The following is a 27891-nucleotide window of genomic DNA, read 5'->3' on the forward strand; positions in this document are numbered from 1 at the left end:
GGTGGACTCTTCTCTGTCCTACGCGGACTGAAGATCCAGCAGGGACCATTCAGGTGGCGACACGTGTCACTCAAAAGGTGCCTCAGAATCCTTTTGGGCTCGGTGACACGTGTCACTCAGGCTTTGGCCCTGGGATGGCGGCCTTCAAAGGCCCAAATCCCGAGGCGCCGCAAAACGGCGTGACCTAATTCCTAGGTCACCAGATCCTAGGAGGGGCACACTTTTCAAAAGGACCCTATAAATAGGGACATTCTGGCATTTATGAAAAAAGGACAGAATATACACGCAATACGAGACAACACGTCACTTACCACAGAGCTGTCGTTTTCAAGGAACACACAGCACTTTACCTGAGCTTGGAATCCGAGCAGATAAACTTTACTTCCGCACGTTTTATTACCGAACGTTTACTAACTTAATCTTCGGAGGCGGACCACCGACCATCCGGCGGTCCGTTTTCTTTGCAGGTACAGGCGTCCTTTGCTGAATCCAGTCTCAGTGTTGTAACTCTCCTAAGGGACAAAAACCCGGTCGGGGCAAGCAAACAATCGACCTCGACGATGTCGAGGAAGATCAGTCGGCCCCACCAGCCGGAAAGAAAAGAAAGACTGATCAGCTGGTGGTGGTCAAAAAAGAAAAGCAATAGCAATCACTGACCGGGGAACGGTCGGATGATCTTCGTCCCCAGCCTGCTGGTAAACACATTGATATCCCTCTGGGCGACAGCCGTCCAGAGCGGACTGTTAAGGTGGGGACGATTGCTTTTGCAAAGCTGGGTGAAAGCCTTCACCAGCTGATGAGAGAATTCAAAGACATCTTTGCCTTTGAAGTGGAGGAGATGCCAGGCATCAGCCCGGATCTCGCTGTCCACAAACTCGCCGTGGATCCTAAAAAGAAGCCCATCCGGCAAAAGAAAAGAAACCACGGCGAAGAAAGAAGTCAGGCGGCAGCTGCCGAAGTAAAAAAGATGTTAGACGCCCAGTTCATTCGGCCGTGCAATTTCCCTGAGTGGGTAGCTAACATTGTGTTAGTAAAAAAGCCGAATGGAACTTGGCGGATGTGTGTTGACTACACAGACCTCAACAAGGAATTTCCAAAGGATAGCTATCCATTGCCTAAGATCGACAGTCTGGTCGACTCAACAGCCGGACATGCCCTGATGAGTTTCATGGACGCCTATTCAGGCTTCCATCAGATCCCCTTGTGGAAAAAAGATCAAGAAAAGACGGCATTCGTCACTGATCAGGGGTTGTTTTGTTATACGGTGATGTCGTTTGGTTTGAAGAATACACGTGCTACCTTCCAACAAATGATTAATACGGTCTTCATTAATCAAATCGGAAGGAATGTAGAGGCGTACATTGATGACATGATAGTCAAATCCAAACTACAGGCGGATCACCTTGCTGATCTCCGAGAAACATTCGCCACACTCAGGCGGCACAAGGTCATGCTTAACCCAAAAAAGTGTGTCTTTGGTGTTGAGTCTGGGAAGTTTCTCGGATTTTTTATTGACCTCAATTTTGTAATCTCAAGTTTAGTTAATGAGAATATGCCTTCATTTCCCAACTTGTCCTTTTTAAGTTTCCTGGTGTCGCCTGTACAAAATACAGACGGCCAATGCGTTTGGAAAGCGTTTGTACCAACAGCAGACGCCCCAATCCTTCTGAAGGAGCCGATTGCTTTAGAACAGTCGTTCCTACGAAATTCACTAAGTTAATGTTGACACTTAACAAATATTTACTCAACCATTTAAGAGGCCAAAGGCCAGATAAAATAATGATGAGGCCAATGGCCGGATATTAATAAACAAAAAGAGACCGAATGGTCACAGTCTGCTCCAACATGAGTATGACCGTCTGCTCCAAAATGAGTTAGATAACCGGCGACGTCCATTCGGGCGAATTCGTCGAGGAGAAGCATCTCCTATTTGGGTGGCACATTGCTATACAAATATAACAAGCGGTCGTACCGAATGCTAAGGCAGCATTCGCAGTCATTTGTTTTAATCGAAAGTGAAATCTAAAAGGCCTGAATTTTCTAACTGTTCTAGCACAGCTCGAAAATGGTCACTGTTTCATAAGTGGAGGCTAATGAGGCATTAAGCCGGATGCGCCTATTTTTGCCAAGGGGCAGAGCAGGCGGAACATTCTTGTTAATATACGAGTTAAGTTTACTTAAGCAACTAATGAGGCTTTGACCGGATGACACCTGTTCTTTGCTTTTGGGGCAAGACAGGCGGACAATTCTTTTTAAAAGAACATTTGCTAAGTCATAAACTTATCTTATCTCAAAGAGGCCTATGGTTGGATGTGCCTGTTTTTAGCTCACGAGGCAAAACAGGCGGAAGTTTTCCTCTAGCAAAATTTGCTTAGTTGGAAATTTGAGTTTTGTTCGAGCCAATGGCCGAATGAAAACTTTAAGTTGCCTATTCTGAATGGACGACTGCCGAGTGGTTTGGGGCAATCACCATAGTGATTGATTGACTTAGAAACCATGCATACCCTTCTAAGTATCAATAATTTCTAAGTCAATCAATCGAATAAACCGAAACCACTCGACATCCGTCTAAGGGCAAGAACATTCGCATGGTATACAGGTTATAATACTTAGCCAAAAACAAGCAATGAAAAATAAAAATTCAAAAACATAAAGGACAACAATATGAATAACTTCAGCCAAATGGCCGAATGATTTAAATTAAAAACACCAATCGCCATTAGACGATTGGTTAAGATTGTTTTCTGGCAAAGCCAGAGAAATTGTTATATAACCCGACCCCTTGGCCGGTAAAGATACATCAAATACTCGGCACGCAGGCCGGAAAAGCAAAGTACATGGCCATTCGGCCGCAGAAAAACATAAAAAGCTTAAGTGATTAGGGGAGAGCCTCTTCATTGGCAGTCGGCCTGTTGTCCCTCGGCTGCTCTTCATCATTTTTCTCTTGCTCCTCCGCCTGATCCTCCTCCTCGCCACCAGAGGACGACTCCCCAGAAGAGTCGGACCCAGAACTTTCCTCGGCCGCAGCCTTCTTAGCCTCCTCAATAAGGCGAGCGTCGAATGCTTTGCTGGCTTCATCAAACTTGGATTTCCAAGTCTGATAGTTCGAGTCCGACTGCACAGCCGCCCAAGTGTCCCGCATGATGGCATCATAGTCGCTCATCATTTGCTTAACAAGAGCCTCTCTCTCTTGCTCAGCCACGGACTCAAACTTGGACTTCAGCTGATGCTCCTGGTTGCTGAGGCGCTGCTCCAGGTGGCCCACCTTCTGCTTGGCTCTCTCGGCCTCTTCTTTGGCATCCTGAAGAGGCTCGAGCTTCTCCTTAAGATTTGTAATTTCTTTCTTAAGGGAAGTGATGCGCAGGCGGGCCGAGTTCAAGTCCTTCTTCACCTGCATATTGGCTTCCGCCTGCGAATACATCATATCAAGCGTTAGAAACTCATTTTGAGCAATATCAAACTGAGCTCGATCCAAGGCGGACTCGGCCCGAGCCTTAGCGGCTGTTACCTCTTTGGACTTCTCCTTGAGGGGTTGCCTGAGCCCTTGGACGCGCAGCATGGCCTGCAAAAAGAGTCGAATGGTTAAAACCAGGCGGATAAAGACTTGAGCAAAAAAAAAAATAATTGCTTAAGTTAAGACTCATACCTCACAGAGGTTCCCCAAGATGCCATCCAAGTCCAGGGTGCCGACTCCTCTGACAGACGCCTTGTCGTCAGGATCAACCGCCCTCAGCATGGACTTGGCCATTTGGATTACAGTCGGCCTCTGCACAGGAACTGAGAAGGAAAGAAAGTTAGAAAAATAACACAAGTATATCTAAATGGAAGAACAATAAAGACGAATGGTTTTTACCGTCGTCCTTCGGTTCCTCCTCTTTCCCCAGACTCCTCCTCTCTCCTGCTGAGCCGACAGCAGCGGTGGGTTGCTTGAAGCCACCCTTCGATGCCCTCTGGGCATCCGGTTTGCTGATCTCCTTTTCAGCTTCGAGAGAAGAGGCGTCTGGGCCCTTCTTGGGCTTATGAGCAATGTGCTTCCAGCCGCCCTTGCCGGATGCGCTCACATCACCCGCCCTTGTCTTTTGGACCTTAGGGTCGGATGGTTTTGAAGGAGATTTGGAAGGCGTAACCTACATCAACGCAAGATAAAAGCAAGTTAGAAATCATTCGGGCAAATTCAATATTGGTCAGAAATGATAAGTATAACAATTTCCTACCTTGGGGGTGCCGCCAGTTTTCTGCTCATCCACCTTGGTATGGGTGGCTGCCTCTGCCTTATTTAGGACATTCGACCTGTATCGAACAGCAGATACAGCCGGCTTCCTTGTGGCCGAGAGATTCTCCATTGCTTTGTCTGCAAAAATGAACAAGTGTTAGCACCATTAAACAAGTACTGGAAAGCAAAAAGTAAATTGCATATAAAACAGACGGCCGACTACCTCTCGGCATTTCAGAACTTAGCCCACAGGCGGCTAAGAATGTTCCTTCTTCGAACCATTTGTACAAAGGGAGATAGCATTGAGGGGTGACCTCCTTGTCCCCCTCATCATTCGTCCACACGGACACGGTAAACAACCCCGCGTCCATGATCTCCTCCTTTGCCCGCCTGGGAATAGGCGGCAATGCGCTCCTGCCTACTAGGAGAGGTGGATTCTTATTCCACCTGTTATACTTTTGGTTCAGGCGGCTGTCGGCAGACTTGACTATGTAAAACTTAGTCCTCCAGTCTTTCCACTTGTTCTCTTTGCCAACAACCATCATGTACCCCTTGCAAGTGGTCAAGGTGTACCAGCCCTCACTGCCCCTAGCAGGCGCCCTGCTCAGATAGTGCATGTGGGCGAACGCTTCAAAGCTCGCCTCCACGGCTGGATGGAGAGGGAAGCGGAGGCCAGCTTGGAAGGCCGCTTCATAGCAGCCGAATGCTCTGTTCTGATAGCTGGCCAGGCTCGGCCAGGTTATGGTGTCGCCCTCGTTAGGGACCAACAAAGAATAGCCATAGCCTAGGACGACCTTGCGCCTAAAATTGGCAAGGCCGGATGCCATGGAGCTCCGCCTGGAAGCGCTCGGCTCAGCCCAGCTTTCCCCCTTATCTACCGCCAGGGACTCTCTGGCAGAATCTATTTTTGATCTAGCCTCCTCTGAAGTTATGGAGGCATTCTCTGAAGAAGATGACGAGTCCGACTCGTCATCAGAGCTCTCATCAGAGCTAGGGGACCGCCGACTGGTGCCAGCGGGGTCCTCCCCTAGACTCTCTTCCGGCGCCTGTCCAGAAGGCCCGGGTTGATATTCTTCATCCGCCTCCCCCAGGATTCCATCACTGGGAGTTCCACTAGATGTGGGCGAATGGTAATAGGTGGGGGTTGGAGGAAGATAAGAAGGGTTGTCAGGGTGTTCCGACAGCTCACTTCCAGGCACTCTTATTGAGCCGTCTGAATAAACAATCGACCCGTCCGAATGGTAGAAAACTCCATCGGAGCTACACTACCTTGCTGTTCTTTTGGTTCTGGCCATAGTGTCCTGCACAAACACGGAAACGGTCGGATTCGGAGAAGTTCGCAAAGCAGGGTCTTTGGCCAAGCATTCGGCACTGCTAGTTCTAGATTCAGCCGTCCCCGGTGACCGGCTGATCACTATCCTACATCGTGCCGCATGCAATTGGGGAGCCATTTTTTTTGAAAACAAAGAAAAAATGAAGAGTAAAAGAAAATACAGGCGTTACCTTTAGAAGAAGGGAGATAGACGCTTGGTTGACTAAAGAACGGTCGGACTGTTGGCCGAGTGTCGGATGCTTGAAAAACGCTTAGGGAATTTTGAGATTCTTTAAGTCAAAAAGTCCAAGATTCTCCAAAGATTCGCAAAGGTGTGAATCCAAGGGGGGGGGGGTCAAACCTCACTATTTATAGGGGGGTAAAACCCTAATTTTTTCCCTCCAGTAATTTTTGAATCTGATCACTCAAATACTGACACCTGTCACAGGAGTCACGTGCAATGCACGTGACCCCTGTGAGGGGCAAATGATTTGGGTATTTTATACCCGGCCAGGTGGCCCAATCAGAAAGCGCCACATGTCCTCCATATAGGTGTCATTCGGACCTATGGAAGGATGACACGTGGAGGGTGGACTCTTCTCTGTCCTACGCGGACTGAAGATCCGGCAGGGACCATTCAGTTGGCGACACGTGTCACTCAAAAGGTGCCTCAGAATCCTTTTGGGCTCGGTGACACGTGTCACTCAGGCTTTGGCCCTGGGATGGCGGCCTTCAAAGGCCCAAATCCCGAGGCGCCGCAAAACGGCGTGACCTAATTCCTAGGTCACCAGATCCTAGGAGGGGCACACTTTTCAAAAGGACCCTATAAATAGGGACATTCTGGAATTTATGAAAAAAGGACAGAATATACACGCAATACGAGACAACAAGTCACTTACCACAGAGCTGTCGTTTTCAAGGAACACACAGCACTTTACCTGAGCTTGGAATCCGAGCAGATAAACTTTACTTCCGCACGTTTTATTACCGAACGTTTACTAACTTAATCTTCGGAGGCAGACCACCGACCATCTGGCGGTCCGTTTGCTTTGCAGGTACAGGCGTCCTTTGTTGAATCCAGTCTCAGTGTTGTAACTCTCCCAAGGGACAAAAACCCCCGAAACAGGTTATGTCCATATGTAGAACACATATGGGTTTCAGAAAAGTGAGAAAAAATTCAATCAGGAAGTAGGATCGAGCAAACAATACGAAAAACCGGTCGAAATTAGAACGCATATTTCTGGCTCGGTATTGGGGGAAATTGGCGCTAGCAAACAGAGACTGGCGCCAGCTTTTAACTGTAGCGCCTGGCGCCAATACTGGCGTCTGGCGCTACGATTAAATTGCTGGCGCCAAGCTCTGGCCCCTGACGCTACTTCCCACATGCCTCAGCAGCTTTCTGTGCTCGATAAAATTTTCCAGTTTCGCGCGGTGTTATTTTAGTCCTAGTTGTGAAAGATATTTCTCAAATTTCCTACGTGTAAAATCCTATGTTTTTAACTCATTACGGAGATTCTTTCCAATGAGATCTTTTTTATGCATATGAAAATAATGTTAATCAAAATTACGCACATGAAATACTTAGAACTTTTCAAGTCTAATCCACTCATTCTAAATCATTGCCGAAACAAATTCAGGAATTAAAATAGAAATCCTCCCCAGTGGAGTCGCCAAAAACTGTAGGGAATAATTTCAAGCCTTAAAATCCCACTAGCTTGAACCCCACTGTGATCATACACTAAAGTACGGTGGCGTCCAAAAGGGAAGAAGATAGAGCAAAAGAGTCGCCAACAAGTTTTTTAGGAACTTGTAAACCGTTCACGAGGTGAAGGTTACACCCCTTAACGATCCAAGAGATCGTCAACTCCATAAGGTCTAGAACCAAATAATGGTTCGGGGATGAAGGTACATATCCAACCTAAAAGAGATTGAACCTTCCCTAATAATAGGCCTCTACTTTATTTTGATCGTATTCATGTGCGCTTTCTGATTAACATGCAATCATTAGGTTTAACCTAAACCTGTTTATCTATGTTGGTTGAATTATTGGCGATCACTTGAAATATAATCATATTAACCCTAAAAAAGATTATTAATTATCTTATTAAGCGTGATTACAAGTACCAATTCCCTTTAAACATGCATAAAAGGAGTGATCAAGCAATATATAAAATATCAAGCAACATAATAAATAATCATGAATAATAATATCATCATAAGATCATCATCATAAAATAATAATAATAATATTCATAATCATAAATTATAACAATTATAATCATGTTCATGTTAATATTAATGCATAATAATAGCAAGATCCTAGGCATGATACTAACAAGATTAATAACAAACCCTAGCATGTCACTAAGCAATAAAAATCAAATCTTTAGCCCTAACATGATACTAACAATCACAAATATTAGGAAGAACATAGGAAGCATCATAGCAATCATATTTAATATTAAAGTTACCCTAGACATGATACTAGGAATATCATAATAACAATATAAACATGATTTCTACATCATAACATCAATAAATCAAGTAAAGCACTTACTTTAACGCCTCGTACCTCTTTCTAATAACAAAATACACACGTTAGTAACTTCAAGGAAAATAATAAACAAAACAATTAAATTAAATAATTGAAATCGAGATTTGGGACCAAACCCTCAGAAATTAAACCTTTCACGTCTAGGGCGAAGGCAACTTCGAATATAGCTAGGTGTTTCTAGATCTTGTGAATGCGGAATTTTGTATGTGAAAACAAAATTTAGATAAAGAAAGAAAGAATAATCAAGAGAATCTTGATGAGAGTTGGTGAATTGAAATAAGAATTGATGAAATCTGGTTATCGAAAACGGAGTTTTAATACGTTATTTATAGAGAAAATCAGCCAAAAAGATAAAATTAACAAAACAGAGTCTGGCGCACGCAAAACGAGGTTGGCGCTAAGCATTGGCCATTGGCGCCAGGCGCCAATGGCTAGCACCAGGCGCCAGGCGCCAGGCCTGGTTCCAGGCGCCAATGCCTGGAGTCAGGCGCTAAGTGTGTTTTTAACGCGTTTTTGTTTTTATCATATCTTTTGATCCAGAAGTCTAAATAAGGCGTATAATATGTAGTTGGAAAGATATTAAAGTCTACTTTCCAACCCAATTAAAATAAAATTAAAATATTTTGTAGATAAAAAGATATGGCCAAAATAGTGGAAGGGTGTCTGTTTAGGATAAAGTTTCATGTCTCATTCATATCTTTTTCGTTATAACTCGGATTTAATATTATAATATATCATTGGAAAGATAATTTCAAGATCTATACAACCTTATAAAATTTTGATAAATATTATGAGGCACAAAAATAAAATCTGAATATATTCCACTTCGTACAAAACAAGGATTCTTAAAACGAGTAGTTTTATTCAATTTCAAACTCTTTAAAACATAATTATCAATCCTAACTCCATTAGGATTTAAAAGAACCTTCTAGAGTATTTTTAAAGACTATAATCAATCCTAATAGCTTTAGGAATGATAATTAATAATAGGTCCTCCTCTAGATCATTGGGCCGCATATAAAAACCAAATCGAGCCCAGTTTAGTATTTTGGCAATAACTTCCTCGATATTCATCGGAATTGGTCTTATAATATATCGTTGGAAAGGTCCTTTCAAACCCCATCCAACTACACTATTATTGGACCCATATCATGGATTAACCAAACTGGATTGGCTGTTTTCTTAAAATAAGTTTTTAAAAACAGAGAGAAGAGAAAAGAAATTAAAACTTTCCGCAACACTAGACTTTCCACACTTTCACTTCATTCGATTATGATTCGACGTGAAAGGTACTCATCACTGGGTTTGGTTTTGGGGAGACACAAATGGGTGTCTACAGTATCATATTTAGTTCGCTTACTATTTTATTCTATCATGTTAGGGTTAAAGCTTTGATTTTTAATGTTTAGTTACATGCTAGGATTTGTTATTATTTTTGTTAGTATCAAGCCTAGGATCTTGCTAATGTTATTATATTTTGATGAGTTGAGATAGTTATGATGATGATTTGTTGTATCAATATATTGTTGTTTGATCATGCCATATCTTGCAGGATTAAAGGGAATTTGTCCTTGTAATCACGCTTAATAAGATAATTAATAATTTTATTTAGGCTAATGTGATTTCAATTAAAGTGATCGCCAATAATAATTTTTGTTGTGCATTAATATTCAACTAACACAGATTAAATAGGTTTAGGATTAAAATATTGATTGTATGTTAGTCGGAAAGCGCACATGAATATGAGAAGAATAAAGTAAAGGCTTATTTTTAGGGCATGTTAATTTTTTTTTTGTTGGATTTGTACCTTCATCCCCGAATATCCAGTCATGGTTCCATACCACTATGGAGTTAGCGATCTCATGGATCGTGAAAGGGTGTAACCTTCACCCTGTGAACGGTTTACAAGTTTCTAAAACTTGTTGGCACCTCTTTTATTCTAGTTTCCTTCCCTTTGAACGCCACCATACTTAAGTGTGAGATGCTTGAAATATTCCCTACAATACTATATAATTAAAATATTTATGAATAATATATTAAAATCATGGAACCCCAAAACATTTTAAAAACATCATATAAATAATTTATAAAGTTAAACTTTTAGCCATGCCACGAGACAGCGACACTTAGCGTTCCAACTTTTCGCCAAGTGTCGCGCCTCATTGGCGATGTATAAAAATTATTTTGACACTTATAATTTATTTGTTTAATAAAAAAATTGGATAGATTTAGATATACTTTATAGGATAAAAAAAAGTTTAAAAATTCTATTTTCAATATATTTTGATATAATTTTAGGATAAAATTGTTAGTATAGAGTTTAATTTTCATTAAATTTTTTTTGGAGCGACAAAAATAGTTTAAAATGTACAACATCCATATACAATTTTTTTGAGGAATATGTAATTTTACTAATCTATTTTAAACAATTGAAATTAAATACTTAACAATTTAATATAATTTTATTACTATATGTAAACCTGTCACTCGGTCGGATCATGGGTCATTACGAGTCAGGTCACAGGTTAATAAATGTTCACCCTAGCCTAAATTTTCGGGTTTGGGTCAACCCAACGTGTTAGAACGTTTTTTTAATTAATTTTTATTTGGCTCACTTTTTAGAAATTTCTAATATTTCAATCTTACTTTGCTATTTTTTTTAATAATTTTTTTACTCGAACATTTTCACTAATATTATTATTAGTCATTACATATCTACTTGTAGGGAATATTTCAATCATTACCCCAAACTTGTACCCCACTGTGATCATACACTTAAGCATGGTGGCATCCAAAGGGAAGGAAGCTAGAGCAAAAGAGTCGCCAACAAGTTTTAGGAACTTGTAAACCGTTCACAGGGTGGAGGTTACACCCCTTAACGATCCAAGAGATAATTAACTCCAATAGGTCTGGAACCAAGACTGGAAGTTCAGGGATGAAGGTACAAGTCCAATCTAAAAGAGAAAGAACATGCTCTAATAATACGCCTCTACTTTATTCTTCTCCTATTCATGTGTGCTTTCTGACTAACATGCAATCAATCGGTATAACCCTAAACCTGTTTATCTATGTTGGTTGAATATTAATGCACAAATAAAACTATTATTGGCGATCACTTGAATTATAATCAAATTAACTTAAACAAGATTATTAATTAACTTATTAAGTGTGATTACAAGTACCAATTCCCTTTAAACATGCATAAAAGGCGTGATCAAGCAATAACAATAAATGTATATCAAGCAACATGATAATAATAAAAATAATAATCATCATAATAATAATCATTATAACAATCATAATAATCATAATGTTAAAACATAATAATAGCAAGATCCTAGGCATGATACTAACAAGATTAATAATAAACCCTAGCATGTCGCTAAACATATAAATATCAAAACTTTAACCCTAACATGATACTAACATGAATATTAGGAAAGAGAATAGGAAGCATCAGAGAAATCATAATTGATATAAGAAACTTATTTTTACCCTAAACATCATACTAAGAAAATCATCCTAATATGATACTAGGAAAAACATCCTAACATAATACAACCTCCGTTACATATTATTTGCAACGATTTGACATAAAGTAGAGAGGAAAAATGTCTATTAGTTGTAAATAATATGTAACGGAGGTAGTACTAGGAATCAAAATAACAACCTATACATGATTTCTATATCATAATATCAATTAAACAATTAAAACACTTACTTGGATGCCTCGTACCTCTTTCTAATAACAAAATAAACACGTTAGTAACTTCAAGGAAAATAATAAAATTAAAAAATTAAATTAAATAATTGAAATAGAGATTTGGGACCAAACCCTCAGAAATATCAAACCTTTCACGTCTAGGGCAAAAGCAACTTCGAACTTGGCTAGGTGTGTCTAGTGCTAATGTATGAGGAATTGTAAAAGGGTTTAGAAAGAGGGTGAGAGAATCAAGAAATTCTTGATGAGAGTTGATGATTTGAAAAAGGGGAGATATGACCTCTATTTATAGAGAAAAAAGAGGGTCGAAGAATAAGAAAAGAATCCGAATTCGAATCGAAACAAAACTCGATGGACAGTAGTTTTAGCGAATTTTGTTTTTATCATATCTTTTGATCCAAAAGTTCAAATAAGGCATATAATATGTCGTTGGAAAGCTATTGAAGTATACTTTTTAACCAAATTAGAATCAGATTAAAATATCTTGAAAATAAAAAGATATGGCCAAAATAGTAGGATGGTGTCAATTTTGAATAGAGTTTCGTATTCCATTCATATCTTTTTCGTTATAGCTCGGAATTAATATTATAATATATCATTGGAAAGATAATTTCAGTATATATCCAACCATATAAAATTTTGATACAGATTATGAGGAAAAAAAAAATATCTGACTGTCTTTGAACATCTTTAAATTTGAATAGGATTAGGATTTTAAAAAGGAAAGTTTTTATTTAACTCGAATTCTTTAATCTTATCTTTTCAAAAAGGATAATTAAGATCTTTTAGAAACTTATATAATCTTATAATTAATCCTAATTAATTTAGGAATAGAATTAAACCTTTGGTCCCTCCACATGATCATTGGGCCGTAGGTAAGATCCGGTTCGAGCCTAGTTTAGTATTTTGGCCATAACTTCCTCATTATTCATCGGAATTGGGCTTATAATATACCGTTGGAAAGGAATTTTCAAACCCCATCCAACTAAACCATTATTGGACCCATGTTATGGACCAAATTAAACTGGAATGAACATTTTTCAAAAATAAGGTAAGAAAAGAAATATTTTCAAAAATAGAAAGAAGAGATATTTTAATAAAAACATCCTCATCACTTGACTTTTCACACTTTCGCTTTTTTCAATAATCAATGACATGAAAGGTATTCATCACTGGGTTTGGTTTTGGGGAGACACATTTGGGTGTCTACAGTACTATATTATTTAAATTGTCATAAAAGCACACCAATTCCTATTTAGTTTTGTATCAATTATATATTGTAACATTTGGTATATTGATAAAAGTTTATCTTAAAATTCAATCCACAATCTAGGAATCGCACGGGGCACAAAACTGGTATACTATATAATTAAAAATAAAATATTAAAATGACAAAAGAACACAAAACACTTTTTAAAAAATTCTCAAAATGAAAAAAATATAATAATAATAATAAAAAAAACAAAGAGTTGGGCCGGTCTTATTTAAAAACTAACTTGATCCTATAATTACTCCTAGCTCGTCAAATAATGAAATGTGGTATAATAGTCATTAAGTGAAATACGGTATAACCGTATAATTGTCATCATTATTATTATTATTATTATTATTATTATTATTATTATTATTATTATTATTATTATTATTATTATTATTATTATTATTATTATTATTATTATTATTATTATTATTATTATTATTATTATTATTATTATTATTATCGTTGTTGTAATATAAGCTTAAACGTATGAAATTTGGCTTTACATCATTAGCAATATCATTGGACATAAAACTGAACTGAACTGAATTGAACTGAACTTAACTGAACTTATCAGTGCTGAACTGAACTGAACTGAAATTAATCTGATGAGAACAAGCCTTTCGCCTTTTTATGGGTAGAAAAGGTTACTTTTATGCATGAGAAGGATAACTTTTGTGGGTAGAAAGGGTAACGTTTATGCATGAAAAAGGTAACTTTTGTGGATAGAAAGGGTAACGTCTATGCATGAAAAGGGTAACTTATGTTGGTAAAAGGGGTAACGTTTATGCATGAATTCAAGTTAACCTTTGGAGGGGAGTATTACAATGTTTTATATAGGTCACTTTTATACATAAAAAGGGTAATATATGCGCATACAAAGGGTAACGCTTTTGTAGAAAAAGGGTAACTTATGAGCATACAAAACGATAACATTTGTGCGCACAAAAGGTCACCTTTATTTACAAAAAGGGTAACATTTGTGCATTCAAAGGGTAACTTTTTTGCATACAACTTGATTTTTTTCAAGTCTAATTCGTGTTAACTTTTATCAATTATGGATCGATTATAGAAGAATGTGTATGTTGATTAATTAGAAAGTTGATTGCATAGAAATTACCTTCAGCTTCATTTGATTTGGATGTTTGTGCTGAATTAGAATTAATTAATTTATGAGGAACCACTTGATTTTCTATCTCTTCTACATTGTCAATTGTTATTCATCTCCAAATCTCTTTATTTTTTCTTCTTCTTCTATAATCCATAGATTTAAATCAATTTCAACAAAAGAATTCGAGTTCTCAAAATCACCTAACAATGGAGTTTATTTCAATTTGCCTCTAATTTTGTAGAAATTTGTGGATCAAATAACTGCAATTTGAGGTATAGAAGTTCGCACATGAATTCTCCATTGATGATCAAAGCCTCAAGGTACTCGAATTTGTGTAATTTGTATGCGTTTTCTCACTCTCTCTCTCCTTCATTGTTGGAGATCTTTGATTTTTGCGTGTTTTGTTATAGAAATTAAAAAAAAAAACAAGTAAATTAGCTTACACGTGTGCATGTCGCTAATTTACAATAAATTTATTGTAAACTTGGGGTATGTAACAGTTTTTGTTATTATAATACATAATTTTCGTTATAGAATTATGTGCTAAAGTCTTTTTGATGCAATATATATATATTTTTTTGGACTATAAATAAAATCCATGTGATTGTAATGTGTAAGGAAAAAAAAATTGCATATAATATTAATATTAATAATTAGTATATTTAATTTTGATTGTAATATATAAATAAAATATATACATAGTATAATTTTATTGACTTAAATATGTTGTCAATTAATAAGATATAAAAAGAAAAATAAAGTTAGAAAATATTTATTTTTGGAAAATGGTTTTTGGAAGGAAAAAACGACACCAGGAAGTAACATGTGTCATTCCCGGTGTTCGTTTTACTATTATGTTATTTACGTATCGTTGGAAAGCTTTAAATGTCTACCTTTTAACCCAATTAGATTGTTCAATATCGTTTGTAAATTTTAAATACGGTGGAAAGTGCAATAGTATTAGTTTTGGGTTTTGATATTTTGTTCATATATCATTGAAAAGTTTATTTCAATGGCTATGCATGCAATTTCATACAAAAATTCCAATGCTCATAGATCAAAATAGTTTGGTTTTGTACATGAAAGAAAGAAATGGACTTATTGTTTAATGAAAGGGATTGGATTTTTTTTGGGTGTTCCCCTCGGTTTACCCTTTGGGTCAATCCAGATTTGGGGATCAGTTCTGGGTGGTTAGGCTAGGTTCCAATCCCCTTTCAATTGTTGTTGCGGGGGATTGAGCACGGGTCCTCCCTATTAAGTGTAGCCCCAATCATCATTGCACCAACAACAAATTGGTAAGGATTGGAATATTAAAAGACTAAAATGGCTTTTAAAAAAAAGGCTATTGAACTGGAACAAAATGATTTTAGTTAGAACAAAGTTTATTTGAGTAATTCTTATTTCCATCACGCAATCCGAAATTAAGTAGTGATGTACGATTTGTTACCGGTTTATTTTTAGGATCCACAATTTGGTGTCAATAGTATTTGAAACTTACCTGTTTGAGTATCATTATAGTAATTGTTATTTTTGGTTACCCAATCCCATAACGATATAAATTTGAGTACTTAACCCATGTTCATCCTTCATAAAGAATAAATAGAGTACAATCTATATATGCCTGTGCAATAGAGGTTTATTAATTTCCAGGTTTGCAATAATTGCATTTCATTGTATATGTGATTTACACGGCAAAACCACTAAATGTATTTATTTTTAACTAGTTTTGTGCCCGTGCAATGCCCGTGTTTTTTTTTTTTTATATATATTTTTTTTATTGAATTTTAAGATAAATTTTTTAATCTATATGTCTAATTTTTAAAAAATCATTGATACAAAATTAGTTAGTAATTGACGTGCTTTTGTGACGATTTGTTATCTAGTAGGCATATACTGACTAATAATAATAATAATGTTGGTGGAAATATTCGTTTAATTGCATTAAAAATTGAAAAATAGCAAAAATAAATTAAATTAAGTAAATATTCAAAACCCGTTGGGTTGACCTGTACAAAAAACTTTGGGTAAGGGTTGAACATTTCTTGACTCTTAACTTAAAGTGACTCAATCCGAGATGACTCATGACCTGACCCTAATTTACTGGTCTACATAATAATAAAATTCTATTAGATTTTGGATTTTTACACTTTGAACTACTCCCTTAGCTCCAAAATATATTATGATATAAAAACTAAATTTATATGATAATTTTTTGAATTATAATCTAATAATTTTTTTTGAATATAATTATAATTCAATTTCTACATTTGAAATATTGGTATTTTATCGAAAATAAAATTCTAAACCAACAATTTTATCCTAAAATTCTATCCAAATAAATTTCTAAACTAATTTTTTTTTTTTTTAAATCTTGTGAAGTCTATTTAAATCCCAACATGGCACAACACTTGGCAAAAATTTGGAACGCCAAGTGTCGCTGTCTCGTGACCTGGCTAAAAGTTTAGTTTTATATGTTAATTATTGTGCTGGCATACATGAAGAATCGTTAGACAGAAAGATCAGTATGAAAACCTATTGGCTCTATATAAGGAAACCATAAATGCTTTTAGTTTTGTCAATAAGAAAAAAATTGGACAATCATTAAAAGATGATTTACATTGTTACTTAAAAAAATTGTAATCAACAAAATTTAGTTTAAACAACAAAGATAAAAGAGAAAGTTTTTGAATGTCAACTACTCGTAGCTTAGTTAAAGTTTTGGAGTGTAGACGTGTTAATTTAATTTAAGACTGATATTCCATGTGTCCGAATCCTCTATCCCACTGTTATGTCTTATTCCGTGTATCATTCAATATAATTAATCCACATCATTTTAGCTATAGCAAATAGAATTAACATAAATTATATTAAAGTACTAATCTTTCTTTCTTTACTATACAATAAAGTTTAATTCAACTCCATTTAAAAAAAAATGTTTCTTCAAAAATTTAACATAATTTTTCTACCTAGAACTCTAATGACAGCTTCTTACAAGTCATTCCCTCACTATTATATTGAACCATGTACAATGGAGTTACTAGATAACCCACAATATATATAATTGCCACAGTGATGTACTTTTTTTACCGCAAAGGGGAGAAAATTAATTAATCAAAAGTCAACTTACAAACTACAACTGGGCTAAAGCAAGGAGCCTGTTTACAAATTGAAAAATACAGGCTTCCATTCTTAGCACCATAATTGTGAATACTACACCAAAACCAAGCCGCAACAACAAAAGGATTATGAAAAATCAGAATACCCAAATAGCTCCCAATGGAGTAAGAGTGCCTAGGAGACGATACTCGAGAGTCCTTACAAGGCATCAGCATTTGCCTCATCAACATAGATATCCCTAGAACTGACTGGGGGAGAGTCGTACAGCTTTCCCATACCATCAATCGCGTTCTTATCCATAGCCAACTTTGCAAGGCAATGAGCAAGGCCATTGGCCGTCCTGGGAATGTAATTGAACTCAAAGTTGCATCCTCTGTTGAGCATATTCTCCATATCTTTGAGGATGGAAGCCAACTCACTAGTTCCATGTTTACCCACATCCTTTAAGGTATTTTCAAGGGACTGGGCATCGGTCTCGATAATGGCATCCTTAAATTTGGCGTCGATGGCCATCTGCATTCCACCCAGCATTGCTAATAATTCAGACTCTGCAGGATTTCTTGCCCTTGTCTTCCACGCTTTACCCATCATCCATAGGCCGCTGGAGTCTCTAATTACTGCTCCAGCCGCTGCCAAGCCCTCTCCTCTCCAAGCTCTATAAGTGTTTATCTTGACCACCTCACCTGAAGGCCTTTTCCACTTCTCCTCCTCTCGAACAACAACAGTAGCTTTTGCTTTTCCCTGAAAAATTTTAAAGTTTGCCACCAAATCCACCATGTACCTGTTAAACATTGAAATAGGGTGTGGCATAGCAAGCTGGAAGACTGTAGTGTTACGAGCTTTCCAGAGGTGCCAAACAGCTACCGCAAAAATAACCCTCCAATTCTCTTCAAGCGACATGTTATAATTTATCCAATTCTCCCATTGGGTATTAAAGAAGGTATGATAATTAAAATTACTTTCCATTTTATTACCCCCAAAAATTCTCGACCAAAAGACCCTTGAATTAATGCAGTCTCTAAACAGATGTAAATGAGATTCGGTATTCAAGCTACACCTAGTGCATATGGGATTGAAGTTTGGGATAGAATGATCAAGAATAGTGGCAACTGGCAGAATGTGATGAGCAGCATTCCATACAAGCATTTTATACTTGTATGGGACATGCATTCGCCATAAAAGCTTCCAGTTGACCGAAGGAAAAAGGAAGGGGGGATGGTGAAATTACTACAGAGTTTATAAGCACTTCTAATAGTAAACTCACCACTAGACTCCGGGAACCAACAAAGGGAGTCATCCATCTCAGAAAACCTAGGGAGGGGAATGTTATTGATTAAGGCACAAATAGAATCCGGAACAATATGACTAATCCTACTCGTATTCCACTGTCCATTGGTAATGATGCTATCAACTCTCCAATGTCCAATGGAATCCGGGATAGGGTTATCAATGGCCAGGTATATAGGTTTATCGCCCACCCAATGATGGTACCAAAGGCTCACTTCTCTACCATTCCTTATTCTATAAGCAACTCCTTTTAGGAGAAGATCCTTACCTTTCATAATATCCTTCCAAAGGGGCGAATCCCCCGTGCTAGCCAAGCTATTAAGAAAGGTAGATCTCTTCAAGTAACGGGCCCTAAGAATTCTAACCCAAAGCTTATTAGGTTCGTGGATGACTCTCCAAGCAAGCTTATCCATGAAAGCAAGGTTCCAATTCCTAAAATTCCTAATCCCCAATCCCCCCATACTAAGAGGAAGACAAACCCTTTCCCAACTAGTTCTTGGAAGATAATGAGAACGATCAACTTTATTCCAAAGAAAAAGCCTACAGGATTTCTCAAGATCATCAAGAATAGAGATAGGAAGAAGGGAAGTTTTGCATGGCATAAAGGGGATAGGAATTTAGAACCGACTTAATTAGAGTACATCTTCCTGCCATATTAAGAAGTTTAGCTTGCCAACCCTTGATCCTCTCCTTAGATTTACTAAGAAGATCCGCATAATCCGCTTTTCGAAGCTTATTAGGACTAATATTAACCCCCAAATATTTCCCAAATGAGGGAGCCCCTTGAATATTAAAAACATTAAAAATAGCCAACTTAAGAGTAAGTCACATCTTTGGCGGGAAGATGACTTTGGACTTGGTAGGACTAATAAAGAGACCGGATTTGGTACCAAACTCGGCTAGAGTATTTTTTATCACTTCCACATTACCAACCGAGGCTTTACCAAAAAGAAACACATCATCCGCATAAAAAAGGTAGGATATGCTAACATCATTGCCAATTTTGATAGGAATCCATTGGCCATGACCCACTTTTTGCTCAATCATTAAGGACAATCTTTCAAGACACAACATAAAAATATAGGAAGATAGAGGATCCCCTTGTCTAATTCCTCTAGAGGGAGCAAAACTATCCGTAATTTGACCATTCCATAGAATGGAAATTGTAGGGGCAGTTATGCAACTCATAATAAGGTCAACAAGATTATCCGGAAAATTCAGGCCAATCAAAGTTTCCCGAATAAAACCCCACTCCAAACTATCATAAGCTTTGGAAATATCAATTTTAAAAGCCATTAGATGTTTCTTACTAGATTTTTTGAAGAGATGAGCTACCTCCTTGATAACATGAATTTTTTCATCGATAGATCTCCCTTCAATAAAACTAGATTAGACCGGGTTAATTAATTCTCCAAGTAACGGTTTAACCCTATTAGCAATGACTTTAGTAATTATTTTGTAAATGAAATTACAAAGACCAATAGGTCTAAAGTCACTCATGGAACAAGGGTTATCCGTTTTCGGAATAAGAGAGATATAAGAGTCATTTATAGCTCAAGGAATCTTCCCCTCCCTAAAACAATTAGCCACAAGATCAACGATCAAATTTCCCACCACATCCCAATATTTTTGAAAAAATATGGGTTGTATGCCATCGGGGCCTGGACATTTCATGGGAGCCATTGAGGTCAAAGCTGACTTAACCTCGAAGGGATTGACCGCACTTGCTAAAAAATTTTTGTCATCGCTCTTAATAATCCCATTAGGAGTAAAGGAAACGAGTCTAGGTTGAGAAGATTGTTCGGAGGTAAAAATGGAAATAAAATAATTAACACACATACTTTTAAGAGTACACTGATCATTAATCCATTCCCCCATCTCGTTTTTAAGGCAAAGGATTTTACCCCTATCATTTTTTATTCTGGCCAAAATATGAAAGTATTTAGTGTTCTAATCCCCATATTTTCTCCAATCAACTCCCGCTTTTTGAGCCCAACTAATCCTTTCCAATTTGAGATTATCATTTAGCTCATGCAACAAGTTTTTTTCGAGATTAATTAAAAAAGCCGAATAACCCTGACTCAGTTTCTTTTGTAATCCTAAAATTCTGGCAATCAATCTATTTTTATTATTGATACTCATGTTGTAAATATTATTATTCCAGACCTTGACCTCATCGATGAAATTTTTTTTTGCTCTAATAAAATTATTTCCCCCCTTCACCCAGGTAGTTTGGAAAAAATTGTCGAAGGTCGGGTTATGAAGCCACCCTTCCTTACATCGAAACGGGTAATTACCATTGGAATGACCATTACCAGTATCAACCAGGATAGGACAATGATCCGAGTAAGTTTTAGCTAGATGAAATACCAGTGTATGTGGATGATTTTTCATCCATTCGGCATTGGCAAGTGCTCTGTTGAGCCTTTCCCTGATCAAATCTAGGCCATCACGTCCATTGTCCCAAGTGAATCGAGGCCCATTAAAACTCATATCAATTAGCCCCACCGAGTCAGTCCGCTCTAAAAAACATTTTCCTTGAGCGTTTGTAACCTTTCTACCTTCTGATTTCTCGTTTTGGGAGACAATCTCGTTCATATCCCCTACTACTAACCAAGGAGTAGAAGGAGGGGGCGGATTGTCCTTAAAATTCTTCCAGATCATATTCTTCTCACTGACCGTCGAAGGGGCATGGATGCCTGTAAGAAGGAACTCAGGACTTCCAGGATTCACCTTGAAAAGGGAGTGAATCACATTTGGGGATTCGATGGCAAATTCTAGAAGAGTAGCAGGTCTCTTCCAAAAAAGCCAAATTCCCCCTCGAATCCCGTTAGCTTCAACTATTCTACATTCCTCAAAACCAAGAGCCTTGTAGACTTGATTGGCCACCCTATCCTTGGCTTTTGTTTCTAACAGAATAGCCACTTCAGGTTTGTGAATTCTAATAACCTCACGAGCATGAGGAAGAAAATCCTTGCTGGCCGCGCCACGAACATTCCACATGATTACCTTTATTTTGATATCAGGGAATTGAAAGTCGGGGAAAATACCTAACTCAATCTATCTCAATGTTGCAGATGCCAGAAGAATTCTCTCCCAATCCACCCACTATTTCATTTTCTTTAGAGCCCAGACATCCTCCATGGACATCGGATTTGCCATCATCATGATGTCCTGTACCAGGTTTCCTATTGGTTTGTATGATAGGTTCCATTCGAACCCTACCACTCCCTTCTTTGTTTCCATTACCACTAGCTAGAATGTTTTGTGGTAACATTAGATTTAAATTTACACTTGCTAACTGTAGACACCTAAAAATGTCTCCCCAAAACCAAACCCGATGATGACCAACCTTTCACCGCCATTATTGGTCGGGTTGAGTGTTTAATCTTGGAGTGCTTAAATCCATATTTCCATTTCATAAACCAACCCAATTCCTAGCCCATTTCTTCAAACCATAACTTATTTTCCTCTTTTTGTGCCTTTAAACCCAAAATAATTCATTTCGTGTCCTTTAAAATCATTCATTTCGTGTCCTTTTTATAAAAACGTTTAATCCAGTTTATTTTGGTCCATAATCAGGGTCCAATGATTCAATAATTGGATGGGGCTTGAAAAGATCTTTCCAACGATATATTAGAAGCCCAAATCCGAGTTATGACGAATAAGTTATGGCCAAAATATTAAACTGAGCCCAAACTGAACCTAAGCCCACCTTACCTATGACCCATGATGAGTGACATTTATGTCACTCATAAGGAGTAGTTTTAGAGTCTTTTCCGTGTTTATTTTCCCTTATTTTCCTTTTATTCTTTTGTTTTCTCTTTAATAAAGTTTCTAGTTATTTTGGTAATTTTGGAGCATTTTAGTTTATTTTCTTTATTTTATTAGTTTTAGTCTATTTTCGTATTTTATTTTATTTTATTTGCTTGCGTAGTTTAATTATTTTTAGTTTAATTTTATGTCTCTTATTTTCTATTTCATTTTATTTATTTTTATTTTATTTATTTTATTCTATTTGTCGTGGTTTTGTTTTATTTCGTCCTTTGTTTATTTTCATTTTATTTTATTTTATCTTTGTCTCGATTCTCCCTTGTTTTTATTTGGTTGTGTAGGATCGTGCTCGGAGGTCGGAGGCTCGAGTCAAAGGTGTCAATCCAAGAAGCTTTCAAGCCCCAAAGTTGCTGCCCAATCTTAACCATCACCATACCCCCTTATCCTCCACCACAACAGCAGCTCCATCTCCTCTGCTCCCTCACGCACACAGCAGCCCACCGTTCCCACAAACCAACAACAACCATACCTCCAGCCTGCAACCCCGCAAACACCACACACACCAGCACCAACCACCAGCTAACAACCACCAACCTTTCCCCTGCTCCCTCACGCAACCACCAATTCATCTCACCAGCCACCACAACCGTAGCCTCCTATTTTCCTCCACCAACAGTAGCCGCAACAGCGCACACCAAGGACCTCCATCTCACCACCATTAAAAATCAGCAGCCACGATTTCTCCCCCACCTCCAGCTCCCACGCATCTGACCACCAACGCGCAACCCCACAACCACCAACGCGCAACCCCACAACCACCAACGCTGCAACCCAATACACAACCACAACAACCCTTCGCACCTAACAACCAGAACCCCCTGCTGCCACCAGTCCACCACAATTACTCACCCGATTCCGCAATTGCAACCACCAACACCCCAATTATCCCCTGCTCCTTCGCCACCACAATCAACCACAACACCACCATTCTCACGCACCTAACCAGCAACAATTAAGCAACCAATTCGCACAAGCAACGGCCAAAAATCAGAGCAATTAGCAAATTCTCAAGGTTCGAGCAAACCAATAAGAGTTCGGTCGAAGTGCGAGTCAGAAACTTTGGAGGTTTTGTTATTCGAAGAGGAGTGGTCGAACACACCCATGGTTCGACCGAACCAACCCCGTAGTTCGGTCGAACCAACCATCGGTTCGATCGAACCACTTCACGAGCCTCGCACATGGTTTTTAATGAAGATCGAATGGCCTTGATTGATGCTCAATGATAAGAGATGATGATTGACGGTGGTGATTTAATGATAATGGTTGATGATGGTGGTATGATGATCACAAATCAGAGCAGCCATGAAGATCGAAGAAAAGGAATTGAGTCTGATTGTTTTGTGGGGGATTTGGGTTTTTATTATTTTCTTTTATTTTTATTTTTATTTCCTTTTTATTTTCTCTTTTACTTTCTTTTTATTTTCCTTTATTTTCTTTATTTATTTCCTTCTTTTTTCTATTTTTCCTAGTTTTATTAAGTGAGTATAAATACCCATTTTTGGGGTAATTAGAAAGGAATAATTATAGAATAACTATCTATTCTACTCTCTAATTAGTTTTAGGTTAGGATTAGTCTTCATTGGTAGAGAGAGAAAGTGTGGTTTTCTTCATTGATAAACTTGGATTTTGAAGAAGGAGCTTGTTCAATCCTTTGTAGACCTTCAGCTTCAATTAATGAGCAATCTCTTACTCTTTTTCTTTACCTTTGTTTTTGATTTTGCTTATTTGCTTTGATTTTTCTTCTTTGCTTATTAATCATGTTGATGCTTATTGATTTGATGATTGATATTGTTTTCAATATGATTTGTGAGTAGTCACCTAGCCAAGGGTGTGGGGATGGTGTAGTTGCTAATTGCTCATGCTTATAATGTTGGGGTTATGTTAATGGTGATTAAAGTCTTTGCATGCTTGATATTCTTTGGTCTTCTTGCAAGTGCACGTTGTTAGTTGATCAAAGATGAGTCTTTTCTAACAAGTAACGGAAGTTGACTTAGTTAAGGTTCATTACTATCGATTGTTATTTAATAGTACCTCCTAGTATATGGTTCTAATGTGGAAACATAGAGGCTATGTTAGGAGAAGCCAATTGACCCCGGAAGGCAGTTAGATTGGACCCCTTTACTTCGGTATTCATGCATGTTTAGTTTACCATTGATTTGCTACTTTGTTGTTGCATGATCAAGCGTCAACTTCACCTAACCATTTCCCTTAATGTTTTTTTTCTTGTTTAAGCATCTCTAGACTTTAGTTTATTTATCTCCTATTCCGGACTAGATTAATTGTCGATAACATTTGGTGGTGTTTATCCGTTCTCTGTGGTTCGACCCCTATTCTTGCCTTATACTCGTATTAGGTTTGTTTAGGTTGTATAAATTGTATTTGATCTAGGGATAGACAATTGACGACGCGTTTATTCCCTTGTCAAATTGGCGCCGTTGCCGGGGAGCGGCTTCCATTACCGTTATGTTATCTTATTGAGACTAGTCCATTGTATATATTTTTCTTTTGATTTGTTTTGGTTCTCTTTGTTTTGTTTTTGTTGTTGAAAAATGGCACGTTTTTCTTTTCCTCAATATGATGATGAGTCTTTTTATGTCTACTTCCATAGACTTGTTGGGTTTTTGAACTATAATGGTTATAATCCTTGTGAAGCTTGTGAGATTTGTTATTATGGCATGAATGAACAAACGAGATATGAAGTTGAAAGTAGGTTTAATGGCGAATTTCAAGCATTATCGGTTCATAGTGCTTGGAGATTTTTTGTACGGTTTTCTAAGGAAGTACGCATTAGGGCATGTAATGTTGCTAATTTTGATTCTCAATGTGATAATAGTTTTATTAGTGGCATGCATCCCCATGATTTGTCTTGTGATCCTATTTGTGAACCTAGTACAAGTGATTTCAACTCTCTATCTCCTATTGTTGATGATGAATTTCATTTTCTTGATTATACCCCCTCTCCCCAATATGATGATGCTCATGTTTATAATGTGAATGATCCTCCCTCCTCATCTTCTTGTTCTTACATGGCTTCAAATGATTTCCCTTATGCTTCTAATGAGTCCTTTTATGAGGGTAATTCTATGGAAAATTTGAAGGAAGAGAAGATAATGAAGATAATGGAGATGATGGAGAAGTATAACGAGATGAGGGAAGTTAAGAATAGGGAGACGGAAGCTAGAATGAAGATGCTTGAGAGCCAAATTCTCCAACCAACCAACTCTCAAGAAAATGTCCTTCCTTCTTCTTCTCTTCCCCATATGAGTGAGGATCTCATTAGAGAGCATTCGAGTGATGGTGAAGGAGTTAAAAATGAAAAGAGTGTTGATTTTGAAAATCCTAATCCTTCTTCCCATCTTGATAAGTCTCAAGTGTATGTTTGTGACCCTTCAATCTATGAGTATATAGACTCTTTTGAGGTAATGTCCCACATATTTTTCGAGAGTCATATGAGGACTTATAGATTATTGGATGATGTCATCGAGAACGCTTCTTGGGACTTATATGAGTTTGAGATGAATCTACCTCCATTCATGCACGGTTTTGGGACCTTGTGTTTTGAGATATTTGAAGGAAAGGCTGTTTATTGTGGTGAAAAGGAGGATAAGGTTGATTACCTTGGAGTTTTTGAGCTTGAGGGAGATGTAGAACGTGAGGGTTCTTCATTTGAGGATTCCATGATTGATTTTCATTCCCTCATTAGTGATGTGAGATCTTGTGATGAGGGATTAGCTACCCCTTTTTGCCTTTTTCATACACCTTTTTTTTTTAAAGGTTTAACCATATCTCCTACTATCCTATGTTCCTCCCTTCTTTTCTCAAAGAACCTCTTAGGGATCCTCTTCCTATTCATGCCTCCGAAGCCCCAAACTCTTTCATTGTTGATGAGGAAAAGAGTTATAATTCCAACCAAAAAGATTTTTGTGAGGATTTTTCTTTTTCTTCTTCTACTTTTTCTTCTTATTTTCTTGATTTTTCTTTTGATTCTTTTACTTTTTCTTTTCTCCCTTCTCTCAAGCATAAAGTCTCCTTGTACTTTATGTTTGCTTGTCATATGAGCATCGTGTATGCTCTATTTCTTGATATGTTTGTCGGTGCATATGACAAGCTTTTGCGTTCTTTGTCGGGTTATTTACTAGATTGGTCATGCTTGGACGTTAAGCAAGCCTTTGCGGGAAGTAACCCGTGTTTTATTGCTTTCTTTTTCTTTCTTTTGTGTTTCTCATTTTTGTTTACTCTCTTGTCTCTGTGTATAGGTACTCGATGCATATACTCATGTGCAAGGATTTTGGATTGAGCTCCTTGAGAAGAAGCACACCGACGATTGCTTGCATTTGGAAAAGCAATAAAGACGAGGAATTAGATAAAATTGTGGACAATGGGCTCAATTGCGGGTTTCAACACCCACCTCACATTTGGTTTACTCTTTCCTTCTTCCCTCGTCTTGGATTTTCTTTCTTAATTGCATTTGGATTGAATGAATATGAATTGTTGTGTTAATGTGTTTTCTTTCTTCCCCTCCCACCCACCCTTTGTGCCTTTATTTTGAGCATTGAGGACAATGCTCCATTCTAGCTTGGGGGAGTAGCTATTCGCTAGCTTGGGGGGGGGGGGTTATCTATATCTCTTGGTGGTTTCTTAATCCATAGTCTCATGATTGCTTGATTTATTTCTCTCATACTTGCCAAAGTCTATTATTGAGATTGGTTTTCTATGTTTGGATGGCCATGAGCGCCTTATTGAGTTGACTTTTGGTATTTGTAGCTTTGATTGATCATGCTTTCATCTTGCACAATTGTATATGCACTCTTGAGTATTGTTGGTTTTGTGAATATTTGTGTGTATAGTGTCTTTCCATGGAATTCAAGGCAAGTCTCAAAATGTTTTGTTTTAAACTTGGACATAATTGGGCTTTAGCACCTAGAATACCCTCTTTGCTAGTTGTTAGAGGTTTTCATGCACTTTAATGTCAAGGTTGGTTCACACATATAACATTGCCAAGGTAGAAGAACTTAAGGGCTATGAGACCTTAGCTCACTTGGTTTGTGGTAAGATGGTTGTCGCTCTCTAGCTAGTTGAAGCTTTAAAGGTGATTTTTGCTACTCCACTACCGTCATTTTTGTGAGGATGTGTCTATTTTGTTCTAGCGTTCTTTATTTCTTGCATGTGTGGCGTTTGGATCCTTGGCATTGCTAGCTTATATCGAGAATTTGGCTTAATCTACCCAAGATCGAGACCGAACCCACCTAGGGGAAGACGAAGGCAATTAGGATTTTTGTTTTGTTTTATTATTTTCTATTCTTTTATTTTTCTTTTGCATTTGCTCATTTAGTAACCCAATTTGAGCCATTTTCCCTTCTTTGGCATAACCACATTACAAACCAATGGACCTCTGCTTTATTTTCACCTTTATTAGTTTTTGTGGAGCATTCTTGGGACTTGATTTGTATTTTTGGTTAATGAAAGTGAGAAAAAGAATGAAAA

This window comes from Chenopodium album, chromosome 8, assembly GCF_948465745.1.
Source record: "Chenopodium album chromosome 8, dcCheAlbu1.1, whole genome shotgun sequence".
Taxonomy (NCBI): domain Eukaryota; kingdom Viridiplantae; phylum Streptophyta; class Magnoliopsida; order Caryophyllales; family Amaranthaceae; genus Chenopodium; species Chenopodium album.